The following is a 14547-nucleotide window of genomic DNA, read 5'->3' on the forward strand; positions in this document are numbered from 1 at the left end:
ATTTAGTAGAACTCCGCATAGCAATTAAAAGTTTTTATGGGATAATTCAATCATACACGCTATGATTATAATTATAGTTTAAAGGACTAAAATATGCCGAAGCATTTGTATCTTTTAAATTCGGACTTGTCTTGCCCATTTGGTGCGCAATTAATTTGAAATCGGATAAAGATATATATGGGAGCTACATCCAAATCGGAACCGATCTCGATAAAATTTGGCAAAGATATTTCTGAGCTGTATTTCATATATTTCCCTGAATATCGTTGTTACGGAGTGCATATTACTTTTGTGGGTAACAAATATAACAAATCGGATGAACAGTATATATGGGAGCTATAGCTATATCTGAACCGATTTCTATCAAATTTGGCATACTTATTTTCAGACCTAATTTGGTTGTATGTGCGAAATTCCATACTATTCGGGCTGATATTACACGTTTGGTGCACAATAAAAGGCAAATCGGACGAAGATATATATGGAAGCTATATCGAAATTTTGACCGATTATCTCCAATTTCAATAGGGTTCGTCCTTTGGCCAAACAAATGATTTGTGCAAAATTTCATCTGGATAGGGCAATAAATGCGAACTGTACTTTGTTTACAAAAATACATGGACAGACGGACGGACATGCATAAATCGACTCGACTGTGATTCTATGCAGATCATCAAAATGAACTATGGATCTATCTCGTTTCCTTTTGCCTGTTAAAAACAAATGCACAAAGACATAATACCCTGACCACCTTGTGGTGTAGGGTATAAATATTAAATTGCAGTTCATTCATGTGGTACGGACCTTCAAGAACCCATAATTGTGTTACGTGGTTTTCTCGTCGGCTGGGGTAAGCTCAGTCGCTGTCAGGGTCTCCATAAGGCCCTACCAAACCTTATGAAACGATTGGTAGGGCCATAACCAAGTGGACGAAAATTATTTGTCATGTCTTGTTATGACGATGATGCTAAATGAGTATATGTTCCTCGATAAGCGGGGTAATCATTGCTTATGCTGGTTGCTGTATATTGCTGGGTGGCCTATGTGTTGTTATTGTTGCTGAAATCGTCCTTTAGGCAGAGGAATTAAGAACCCATTCGGTTAGTAAAGTAGGCCAATTTTTTTAGGCCCTCTTTTATAAAGCGAGAAAAGATTCAAAAAAGAGCCTTGCATTTTAATTTTAGTCCTTTGGATTAGGACTAGAATCATTGGCATAAAAGATGCTCATATCGGTTCATGTGTTAGAATGGCCCTCATATTGCCCCGATTTGTATACCCTCCACCATTCTATGGAGGTATATTAACTTTGTCATTCCATTTGTAACTGCTCGAAATATTTATAATAGTCCTTACAAAGTATATATATTCTGGATCAGCGTAAAATTCTAAGACGATCCAGCGATGTCCGTCCCTCTGTCTGTTTGTTTGTCTGTCCGCCTGTCTGTTGTAATCGCGCTATGTTTCGAACGAATTGAGATAGAAGGCTACAATTTTGCATACATGCATAGTTTACCAATAGGCAGCCCAATATAACGGTACCTCCCGATATTTTCATGAATTTAGCGACAGTATTTACCGGAATTATTTCAAATTTAATATGTAAGTTCGTAATGGATACTACAGCGTATGACAAAAATGTCTTCGTATAGCCTCCATATAACGGTACCTCCCGATATTTTCGTAACCGATATTTTCGTAACAGTTTTCATTAAAATGGTAGTTTCGGGAACGCTGGGGACAGGCGTTCGGCTTTTTAGTCAAAATTTTATCCAAGATTCAGGTTCTCATATAGCAACCATATTATTGTACATCCATATATATGGTATTTGATAATTTTAGCGACATAATTTTATGGAATTATATCAAATTATTAGAATTTTATGTTTTTGTAAAATTCTTGAACTTTTGCCTACAATGTATCCTTAGAAGTGGATCGATGTTACCCATCAACGAACTTCATTGAAGTTTTGTAAAAATATGCCAAGTTTGGACCAAGAGAGTTATTGTACGCACCAGCCGACAAAACAGAAGAGCATAACAAAGTGAACTCCAAACGTCCTCAAACTGATATAGGCCAAAGATTTATGAACTTAAACCGTTATTTCGAATATACACATTTTTACGTGAATACGCCAGTGAATGAATATGGCAAATCGGGTGATACTATCATATGAATCTATAACCTGCCTATGAGTTCTATGAGGTCAGAAATCCGAAAAAGCATGGAATATTTAGAAGGAAATCTTGATTTTCGGGACATTTTCGAATTAAACCATAAAGGAACATTCGAATTTCTTGATAATTACGAAGTTTTTATCAAAGAAATTACCAATAACGTATTTCTGGGAATTTAAGATTTAATTTAAAAGTAGCTGAAAATCCTGGACAAAACTCTAAAGTATTATAAAAATGTTTTTAAGTTTTTTGTAATTCGAAATTTTTTTCCGAAAATCATAAATGTTCTTTATATTAAAAAATCATTTTTTTCCAAATGTTTAAATTAAGAAAAAAAAAAACAAAGATAAAATTATATTATTTTCAGCATATTCTATAATTAGTAACAAAATATCATTAAAAAATACATTTTCTCTAAGTGAAAAACTCAATATTTAAACATTCTCTTCTCAGTACTGATTTTCTAAATAACTTATCAGAAATTGAATTATTTACACACTATCTCTAATTATAAAACAATTATTAGTCCTCTAAATGTCTTTAGCTAAGAAGGTTTAATGTTTCTAATGTAAATTTAATGGTAAATCCAAAATTGTTTGTTTTTTTTTTAAACTTTTTTGTTTGTATCACAATTTTAATATGTTGTTATTTGTGTAAAAACGATTTTATTTAGTTATATTTTTAGTCAATAATGTTATTTATATAATAAATAAAGAAATGAAAAACAAATAACCCGAAGAGTTTGAATTTTTAAAATAAATAAATAGGTAAAGTTAAAAACGAAATATTTATAAAAATTGAAACAATTCTATGAATGAAAATGTATTCAAAACAAGTGATTACCTCTGACTTCAAGACGACACTAAAATTGAGAACATTATATAAAACAAGTAAAAAAGCAGATAAGTTCGGCCGGGCCAAACTTTCATTAGCCTCCACCATTCAGAAGGAACATGAAAAATTCCAAAAAAAATGCATATAAAAATGAAACTCCTTATATGAGGACTATACGAAAACATGGTCCTTTAATAAGTATTTTTGTCATTTTTGTTATTTGAAACAATTCTGGTGAAAATTGTCGGTATGTTATGTAGGGTCTATACGAAGACGTGGACCTCTAGTACTAATTAAGATCTTCAAATGCGAAATTTGAAACACTTCCAATAAATTATTTCGCTAAAATGATCAAAATACCCAATATCGGGAGGTACCGTTATGTGGGGGCTATACGAATACGTGGACCTGCACAGACTATTTTCTGTCTCATTACGAATTTCAAATACCAAATTTGAAACTATTCACGTGAATAATGTCGTTGAGATCATCAAAGTACCGAATATCGGGCGGTACCGTTATATGGGGGCTAAACGAAGACCTGCACAGACAATTATCTGTCATAGGCTGCAGTATCCGTTACGAACTTCAAGTACCAAATTTGAAACAATCCGGTGAATAATGCCGCTAAAATCATCAAAATTCCGAAAATAGGAAGGTACCATTATATGGGACCTATACCAAAACGTGGACCTACATGACCCATTGTCAATACCAAAAGTCCTGCAGACATAATATACATTTGAGTACAATTTTATCAACCTACTTCATTTCGTTCGGAAGCTAAAGTGATTCCCACAGACGGACGGACATCGCTAAATCGATAAAGAATTTTATGCTGATCTAGAATATATATACTTTGTGGACCCTAAAATGTATATTTCGAGGTTTCAAACGGAATGACAAACTTAATATACCCTCCATACTATGGTGGAGGGTATAAAAATAGGCAAATTTGGCATAAACCCGCATTTATGGCGCCATTCATTGCTTTAAATTCTCACAGCATTTGCAACTCAATTTTAAGTTACTTAACTTTGTTAAATAAAAATATGCTCCTAAAAGTATACTTCATTAATTTAATGTAATACGAAGAACACCAGCACAACTTCAACTTTTTTATAGCAGCCTAAAAATAGGGTGAGTTCGATGTTAATATTCAGTTTCTACTGACCAAAATGATATACATACTGAGCCACAACAGTATCAAATTCCTTCCTTCCAACCTAAACTATTACTTTGATGACCAGCCGCTGTTAACACCAGCCGCTAAAAAAACTCCTCTTTTTTGCAAATAGTGTCCACCCCTCTCCCTCCACAGCACTTAGCTGGTGTGGTCTGGAAATGTCAATTGCTTGTGCAGCAAAATTATGGTCGCTATCACTGGCTATCCGTCCACCCAGGTGGTCATTACCATAAAAAGAAAATTTGTTAATGTTTGCTTTTTTGGGCGTTAATGAAAAGCAAAAGAAAAACAAATTATTGGAAATTTCTGTTATGTCAACAATGTCAACACTGGCCGCTTGGCTGATGACGGGAGGGGCGGGTGGTGTGTCATAGCTATGGCATCTAAATATATCCACACACTTTAGGGTATCTGCAGTAGACGAAGTGAAAATCTCTTAATGTTGATAATGAAAATGTGAAGCACATACACACATATTTTTGACTGTCATGGTGATGCTAGCTTAGGTTATTGCTGTTGTACGAGGTTATGGTTCAGTTATTGAAATCTGTTTTTTTTTTTTTCTTCAAATCATAATATTATGAAATACTTGCGTTTTCATTACGACTACATGCTATGCTTGATGTACTTTGAAGATTTTCCTCAGGATAAATTTAGGGACTGTAATGGCATCTTTTTTGAAGAGAAGCAGTTAAAAGTTCTGCTGTATATTTGAATTAAAAAGGTATTTTGTACTATAAAAATTTCGAGATTTTATATCACTAGTAATATTTTATGATTTCAAATATAACCAGCCATTAGACAACTACGTTAAGCCTTTATTAATAACGATTGAAATATTGCAAAATATCATATTATTTTTAAAAATTTTATATATCCGCTAAAAAAAATTAATGACAATTTGTTTTGAATATATGTATAAAAATGTCAGATTGTATCAAATATTGTTTTTAAGAAAAACATTCTTATGTATTAAATTCAACATTAAAAAGTTAGAAGTGTTCAGTCTGTGTTCTAATAGATAGAAGAATTCTGTTTCTCAATTTGGGGGAAGTTCTTACATCACGTTTAATGTGAGAAGATATATTGCAAAGTGCGAACTTTGAAGAGAACTGGGCAATAATTTCACTTTTTAAAAGAGAGAGGGAGAGAGCGTCTTTACGTTTTTTTGACCTTTTGTGGGAGAGGTACCAGTGTTTTCCATGTTTGTTTCTTATCTATTTCTAAAATAAACTATTCTCGATTCCTTTCCCGATATTTCAGATACTTTACACTGGCATTATTCAAAATGTTTATCTTTTGTAAGGAAGGTATTTGCATGAGCGTATCAATATTTTCCATTTTTATACCCTCCACCTTATATAGTATGGAGGGTATATTAAGTTTGTCATTCCGTTTGTAACTCATCGAAATAATAATTTTAGACCCAACAATGTATATACAGGATGATATAAAAAACGGCAACAAAGTCAAACGCCATCATTTTTATTTTATTTTTATTTTTTTGTTTTAAATTTTATTGAATGAAAGCAAAAAATGTCGAAAATATCATCAAATTTAAAATAAGTTTAGATTTGTTTGAATTGGTCACCTTTTGCACGAATTATGGCCTTCAAATGGCCAATGAAACCGTCACACGCTGCCCGAATGTTGCTCTGTTGTATTTTGGGCCATTCCCGGCGAAGCTCTTGCTTTAGGTGATCGACACTTTGGTATTGTTTAGTGCCAACCTTGATTTCCAAAATACTCCAGACACAAAAGTCCAATGGATTGGTATCCGGAGATTTTGGTGTCCAATGTGCGCTGGAAATGAAGCAAGAAACCTCATTTTGAATGTCAATGTCCAAGGTCTGCGGCCAAAATGTTTGCGTGCCCAAGGCTTTACTACACCCTTCAGAATATTTTCGCGATAATATTCGTCACTTATTCTGATGCCACGGTCGATTAATACGAGGGGAGAGCGATCATGGGCTGTTATGGCGGCCCACACCATCACCATGACCGGCGCTTGAGTTCTGATGGCCAACCGAAGGTGCACATTTCAGCTGACCTCTTTGGCAAGTAAACACGATCAAACTGATGGACAACGAATGTTTTCTCATCGGAGAAAACCAAATTCCGCAGTTCACCACTTTCGGCCAAGCGAAGCACCTCTTTAGCTCTTTTGATTCTATTTTCTTTCTGTTAAGGTGTAAGTTCTTGCACTTTTTGGAATTTCAAGGGCTTTACCCCGAGCTCATTTTTTAATATTTGCCGAATAGAATATTGCGATATGTTCAGCTCAAGAGCCATTTTTCGGCCACTGCGACGAGAGTCGCTTCTTTACTTTTCGAACCATTTCTGCTGATGTTGCTGTTTTCTTCCGTCCACTTCCTTGACGTCGGGCTACGCTACCAGTGTCACGGTAACGAGCGATAGTAGGAGACACAAAAGATTTATTTACATTTAAATGCTGGTGTGCTCTAACGATAGCCACTTGTGGTTTTCCAGCCAAATATAAAGAAATCACACTATCACGCTTGAATTCCATCACTGTCACTGGAATAATTTTAACAGCTGTCGGACGAGTTAGAAATGACAGCAGCCTGAAGTTGGTTGCAGTTTTTTTCATCTCACCCTGTATTTTGGATCAGCGCAAATTCTAAGGCGATTCAGTGATGCCCATATGTCTGTGTGTCTGTCTGTCAGTGCGTCTGCCCGCCTGTCTGTTGTTATAACACTATCTTTGGAACGAATTGAGATAGAAGGCTAAAATTTTGCACACATTTGTATTTTCCCAGTAGGCAGGTTAAATGGAACATGTCGGTGCACGTTTTCGTATAGCACCCATATAACGGTACCTCCCGATAATCGGTATTTTGATGATTTTAACGACATCATGCACCCGAATTGTTTCAAATTTCGAATTCGAAGTTTGTAATGGATACTAAAGCCTATGTCTAAAAATTTGGCATGCAGTTCAACGTATTCATATAGCCTCCATATAACGGTGTCTTCCGATATTCGGTATTTTGATGATTTTAGCGACATTATTTACCCTAATTGTCTCAAATTTCCAAGCGACTTAAATATTTGCTTTGGAATATACGATATATATATGGCAAACGTATTTCTGAGCTGTATTTAATATATTTCCCCGAATGTCGATGTTAAGGAGTACATATCGCGGCTGTGGAGGTCAAAAATGGCAAATTGGATAAAGTTATATCTACCCGATTTCCACCAAATTTTATCCTATTTGAATTAACACTACACATTTGGTGCACAATAAGCGGCAAATCTGACGAAGATATATATACGACCAATTTTGACCAATTTTCTCCCATTTCAATAGGGTTCGTCCTTGGGCCAAACTACTGACTTTCTGCAGATTTTCATCTCGACCATGGACATACACCACTGTATCAATAGCAACAACGGCAACAGTAAAACCACAAGAACATCCGACGATAGCACAGAAAACAGCTTCAACCAACTAACCGTGTATTCGTTGGCCACTTAACTGACAATTCAACTTTCGACAATATGCCATTTACTGCATAACGCAAATAATTCTAGTTGACTTGGTAATGCCGTTCATATATTGCTTTTGGTTTGATTTACGATAGAATGGCTTACTATTGCAAGGAGCTTGCTAAAAGGTAGTTAGTAATTTTCTGAAGCATTATCTGTCCTCCTACTAACAGAAACGTTGTATGGGAATACTTTTTCACCTGACTCGTATTATATTTTATTTAATACAACATCTTGTTTAAAGGAACATCGGCTTGTTGTCCCTCAGGAGTCTTTGACTCGTTGTCCCGCAGGACCTTCGGCTCGTTGTTTCACAGGTGTTTTTGGCCCATTAAAAAGTATTGAGCTTAAACATTGGTGGTGAATTAGAGATAGTCATAAACTGTAGTGCTAGCTAGAACAATTTCTTATCCATTGTAGACGATTGGGCTGCCGAACACGAACGAGTTTCGATCCATCTGAGAAGGCCTCGAAATCTGCTCCCGAACATACATGCCGGTAGCAATATAAGACGACCTGGATATCTTCTTCGGACTATTTCAACAGTGGGCTGCCATACTCGAACGATTATACCACGAGTCTTCTATCTACCTCAGAAGGACTGGACATACACATCCCGACCACCTACATCGTAAGCCCTATCTACCACTTGTCAGCCCCGACGACCAATTATGAAAGTTCGTGGTTACCTTAAAATCGCCAACATCCCCAACGCTGACATCAATCCGAACGCAAATAGTGTTCTTTTCTCCCTCACTAGTCAACATCCAAAGACCATCCACAAGTTCCCGATTACCTTCGAATTGTCGGATACCTAAACATTAGTACCAATCGTGTACAAACCATACACATAGTTCCCGGTTGTTCACAAATCGGTCATTATTAATCCTAGAATCTCCGATCTCTAAGAGACATCAAAAATATTGAATTTCCGATCATCAACAGAATATCTCTACTTTGAATTTACAAGCATCTCCGAAGTCACTCTACATGCCATATTCATCTCATCGCATTCGAAAACTGATAGATTGTAGTTCAGTATTTAAATCAATAAACATCGGATTTACACCCCAGGAAAGGGTTAAATTTACTCTTTTTATTTCATAAGGTTTAGTGAGTCCTAATGGAGACCCCAGACACTTCAGAGCTTACCTCAGCAGATCCGTATTGAGGCCTTTAGAGTTTATATAGCCATATTAGTCTGTCTCAAAAGAAGTATACGATTTGGCTCAAATTTTGTACATCATAATATTAAATATATAAACATAGATCGAGTTCGGTGATTGACGGTATAGGTCTATCCTTCTGGTACCTCACACAAAAGATTAAAATTAACAAAACCTAAAATAAAAACAAAAAGGAACTTCATATTGATTTAAGTCAGATCATATTGATCTACACATTCTTGTATTATTTTCACAACAGCACGAAATTTTGAATAATAATAACTCCCTTAAAATAATAAATGTCCGTTTCTCTTCAAATTTTAAATAGGTATTAGCTGTTATGTAGAATTTAAAACATGAAAGGCTTCTACTTAGTCTTAAATTGTAAGAACATGCGAAATTCCGCATAGACCTGTCCATATTTCTGGATCTTATGGAAAATAATCAGTTTTGGGGCTCCCCAAATAGTTTACGAACATCTCCCAAACTATTGGGTTCTTATTTAACCGTAACCATTTCGTAATTTAGTCGTTCCGTCATCACTACCAAATTTTCTCTTTATAAATTTTTCTTAAGCCAGTCGCTGAAAAACAATTATTTTACTAACAAAAAACCTTCAAAATTCTGTTTAATTTAAACACAATCTTCTCCGCATTTCAATTTGACAAACATGAATATATCACGTCATTCAAAAATATGACGGAATAATGAAAACGGCCAATTATCCATTGAACTTTGGGCAACTTAAAAAGTGTCAAATTGGCACCATTAAAAAGCAAATTAGACGCATAGAGCCCTGTGATAAACACAATTTAGCTTAGCCGACAAAGCTTCCAAAGTGACACCAACAAATACTCAACTCAAAAGCTGCCGAGTGGCAATAAACCTTTTTCAAAACTGTTCGATGTTGTCAATCGCACAGTAGCGCCAAAGTCAAGACCTTTATGGAAAGAAGACAGAAAAATAAGACATAATTGGTAATCAGTTTAAAACAAAAATAATGTTCGTCGTCGTACCACTTGAGCGACTTCAACAAATTAATTTAAAACAAAAACCCTGAAACAAGAGAAGACGCTTTTTATAAACAAATTAAATCATTTGTTCATGAATTTAAAATACCCGAGAAAGAGAAGGAGTTAATAAAAAGAAACACTGTGAGAGTAAACAGCGGCGAGAGCTTAACAAGGTTATGTTATAACAACAACCACAACAGCAGCCACAGTTTTTGCTGGCATTCCACACTCCGGCCAACTGACAAAGTTCGTGCATAGAGCGAAGCATTTATTGCGCATGCTCAACGTCAAACATTACGTGATAGTTTTGTTGTTGGTTTTTTGTTGGTGGTCTGTGGAAGTGCGATAGTTTTTTTTTTTTTTTTGTCTTCAATATTGAATTGCTTCGCATTCGCCGTTGCTGATCTTAAAAGTGAGTTAAGGCCAAACATTCATACATGGAAATAAGAGAGTGAAGCTTTTAAGTGGTCGTGAACGAATTGCGTGCAAGCTATATTATTTACAAGTCGGACTTATGTACCACTTGGTACCATTAAGTATACACATATAGCTTTAGCTGGGCCCTATATGAAAAATAAAGCTATAACCCTGATATTTGGATCATAGTTGATGTGCAGCGGTAAAATATTGGGGCAATTTTTTAATTCAAAGTGAGAGTATACCCATTTGTGGGGACTAATATATTGGAACTATATACAGGGTGAGATGAAAAAACTGCAACCAACTTCAGACTGCTGTCATTTCTAAGTCACTCGTCCGACAGCTGTTAAAATTATTCCAGTGACAGCTCATTATATTGTTTACAAGCGTACAAAAGCATTTTGGTGAGAATTTTCCAGAAAAAAGTTATTCGTGATGGAATTCAAGCGTGATAGTGTGATTTCTTTATATTTGACTGGAAAACCACAAGTGGCTATTGTTAGAGCACTCCAGCATTTAAATGTGAATAAATCTTTTGTGTCTCTCACCATCGCTCGTTACCGTAATACTGGTGGAGTAGCCCGACGTCAAGGAAGTGGACGGAAGAAAACAGCAACATCAGCAGAAATGGTTCGAAGAGTAAAGAAGCGACTTTATCGAACCCCGCGTCGCAATGGCCGAAAAATGGCTCATGAGCTGAACATATCGCAATATTCCATTTGGCAAATATTGAAAAATGAGCTCGGGGTAAAGCCATTGAAATTCCAAAAATTGCAAGAACTTACACAGCAACACAAAGAAAATAGACTCAAAAGAGCTAAAGAGTTGCTTCGCTTGACCGAAAGTGGTAAAATGCCGAATTTGGTTTTCTCCGATGAGAAAACAATTCGCTGTCCAGCAGTTTTTAAACAGACAAAATGATCGTGCACCTTCGGTTGGCCACCGGAACTCGAGCGCCGGCCATGGTGATGGTGTGGGCCGCCATGAAAGCCGGCGTCGCTCTGCGCTCGTATTAATATTCTGGATTCGCGAAAATATTCTGGAGGGTGTATTAAAGCTTTGGGCACGCAAATATTTTAGCCGCAGACCTTGGACATTCCAACAGGTCTCAGCACCATCGCACTCATTACGCGCTGCCCAAGAATGGTTACAAAATGAGGTTCCTCGCTTCATTTCCAGCGCACAATGGCCACCAAAATCTCCGGATACCAATCCGTTGGACTATTGTGTCTCGAATATTTTGGAAAGCAAAGGTTGGCACTAAAAAAAACCAAAGTGTCGATCACCTCAAGCAATCGTAAACCTTGGAAACCATCTGTGACATCAATATCGAATTTTAGAATTTCAGCTATGTCCCCTCACCCAATACCAAATTAAGTAACATTTAGTACGCATATCCAAATAATCTACATATATTCATCCTAGAAACCAACAGTGATCCAAAATTAGTAGCAATTAGTATTTTCGAATAATTTAGTACCTATTCGTAAAAACTCCACCAGATACCAACAGAGACCTCAATATTCGCGATTCCAGCTCTATACATTTACATATCAAATTTAGTAACATTTAGTACTATTCGTACAATTTTAGTACTCATTTACGATACCATTCTATATCTCAATCCAAGACACCAACAGTTATCGCAATATAAAATTTCTCTATTTAGTACTTTTGGTACAACTACAAAATTTCAACAACTATACAATTTCATCCCTTCACCCAATACAAAATTTATTTCAATTTATTACTTTTCGAACAATTATATTATACATTTCAAAAACCACCTCCATCTTTCCACCCTAAGCACCAACAGTGACCTCGGTATCAGATTTCAGAAATTCATCCCTATTCCAACAGCCAACGGCACAATTTGTGGCATTTTGTACTTTTTATGCGTTTGTGGTACACATTTCCAAAAACACCTCCTTCTCTCAACTACATACACCAACAATGACATTCATATAAATTTTGAATATTTCAGCTCTATCTCTTCACCCAATACCAAGTTTAGTCCAAATCTCAACCTCAAATATCGAATTACAAAATATTATCATTATCCATTCATCCAATACCGAATTTAAACTTTTCGTAAAACAATTGTACACATTTCCAAACCACATCCATATATCAATTCAACATATCAGCAGATACTCAATATCAAAATTGAGGATTCTTTTTTATAACAATTATAGTACACATTTCCTGAACTACCTATATATCCCAAATCCAGAACCAACCTCAACATCAAATTTCAGGATTTTAGCTCTTTTCTTTTACCCAATACCAAATTTAGTACAATTTAGTACTTTTCATACAATTATAGTACACAATTCCCAAACCACCGCCATACCTCATTTCTAGATATCAACAGAGACTTCAATATCAAGTTTGAGGGTTCTAGTCCTATACCTTCACCCAATATCAAATTTAGTACTACTAAGTAATTTTCGTTCAATTGTAGTACACATTTCCGAAACCATCTAGATATGTCCAAGCTACACATGAACAGCGACGCTAATATCAAACTTCAGATTCCAAGCATTATCTGTTCACCCAATACCAAATTGTACCAAATCATCTCTTTATCCAAACGTACCACCAACCCCAATACAATATATCAAATTCATCCGTTCCGCCACATTTCCAAATTTAGTACCATTAAGCACAATTTAGCACAGTTCTCACACTAAGTACACATTTCCAAAACCACCTTCATATGCTATGTAGGTGGAATGTAACTCCTCGAAATGCTCATGTCAGACCCAACAATGTATACATATTCTTTATCAGCGTAAAATTCTATGTCGATTTACCGATGTCCGTTTGTCTGTCTGTTGACTAAGATTTGCACATATGTGTATTTTGTCATTCGAAAATATTACAATATTTATGGATTCGGAACATTATTTCCTGAATATTTACAAGTATACAACAATATCGCTTGAAAGTAATATAGGCTATATACATTTTTGAAATTCCACTTGGAACTGGAGATATAGCATCATCCAAAAAAATTTAGATTTGATATGCACATATCTATTGATCGATTACAGATACAGTCTCCAAATTTGAAATGGAACAAACATAAATGTGCCAAATTATATTGAACTCGGTCCAGTTTTGGCTCCCATATAAATTTTCGGTCGATTTCATGTATTTGATACATCAAACACGTTGTGTATGTCAAATTTCAATGAAGTAAAGAAAAAAACTACGCAACAACCTAATTGACGCTACGATTATTACAGGGAAGGAAGTTGATATATATAGCCAACTAGAATCCCTCCAACAGCTACAAAAATGCCGTTTAACTTGAAAGGATTGCAGTTTCCTACACGGTTAGCATTTGCTATGACAATTAATAAATCCCGAAGACAAACTCTGATTACATGCGGACTAAATTTAGCATATTCCTGTTTTTCTCAAGGTCTAAAACGCATACATTTTATATACAATTTTGATTGCATACAAAAGCAAAAGGGGTAGTGAAGCGCAACGAGAGCGAATTTGGCAATATTCAAAAAAATAAATAAAATTCGTTAAAAATTCTGTTAAAGTCTTAAAAATACAAAAATGTAGCCGTTATATTAGAGCCTATACGACGACGTGGACCTGCATAGGCAACTTTTGTCATAATCGAAATACCGAATATGGGGAGGTACCGTTATATGGGAGTTATACGAATACGTAACCTGCACAGACAATTTTCTGCCTTACGCTGTAGTATCCATTGAAAACTTCAAATACGACATCTCAAACAATTTCGGTGAGTGTTGTACCTAAAATCGTTAAAATACTGATATATGGAGCCTATACGAAGACCTGGACCTGCATAGACAATTTTCTGTCGCAGACTATAGTTCCCATTACAAACTCTAAATACGTAATTTGAAACTACTCCGGTGAATAATGACGCTAAAATCATCTACTTCATTTCGTTTGTAAGATAGAGTGAAAGACGAACGGACATCGCAAAATCGACATAGAATCTTATGCTGATCAAGAATATATATATATATATATATATATACTTTGTGGGGTCTAAAATTATTATTTTGATGTATAGTGGTGGGTACAAAAAGAAACCAAAGTTTTGTACTAAGAATTTAAATCAGGTTCAAATTCACAACACAAAACTAATGAAATTACAATTTTGATGAAGAAATGCCCTGCCTTGGATTTTCTCATCCACCCAGACAACAAATGTTGTCGCAAACATAACGCTGAACCAAGTCTA

This window comes from Musca domestica, unplaced genomic scaffold (genome assembly GCF_030504385.1).
Source record: "Musca domestica strain aabys unplaced genomic scaffold, Musca_domestica.polishedcontigs.V.1.1 308, whole genome shotgun sequence".
In the NCBI taxonomy this organism is placed as follows: domain Eukaryota; kingdom Metazoa; phylum Arthropoda; class Insecta; order Diptera; family Muscidae; genus Musca; species Musca domestica.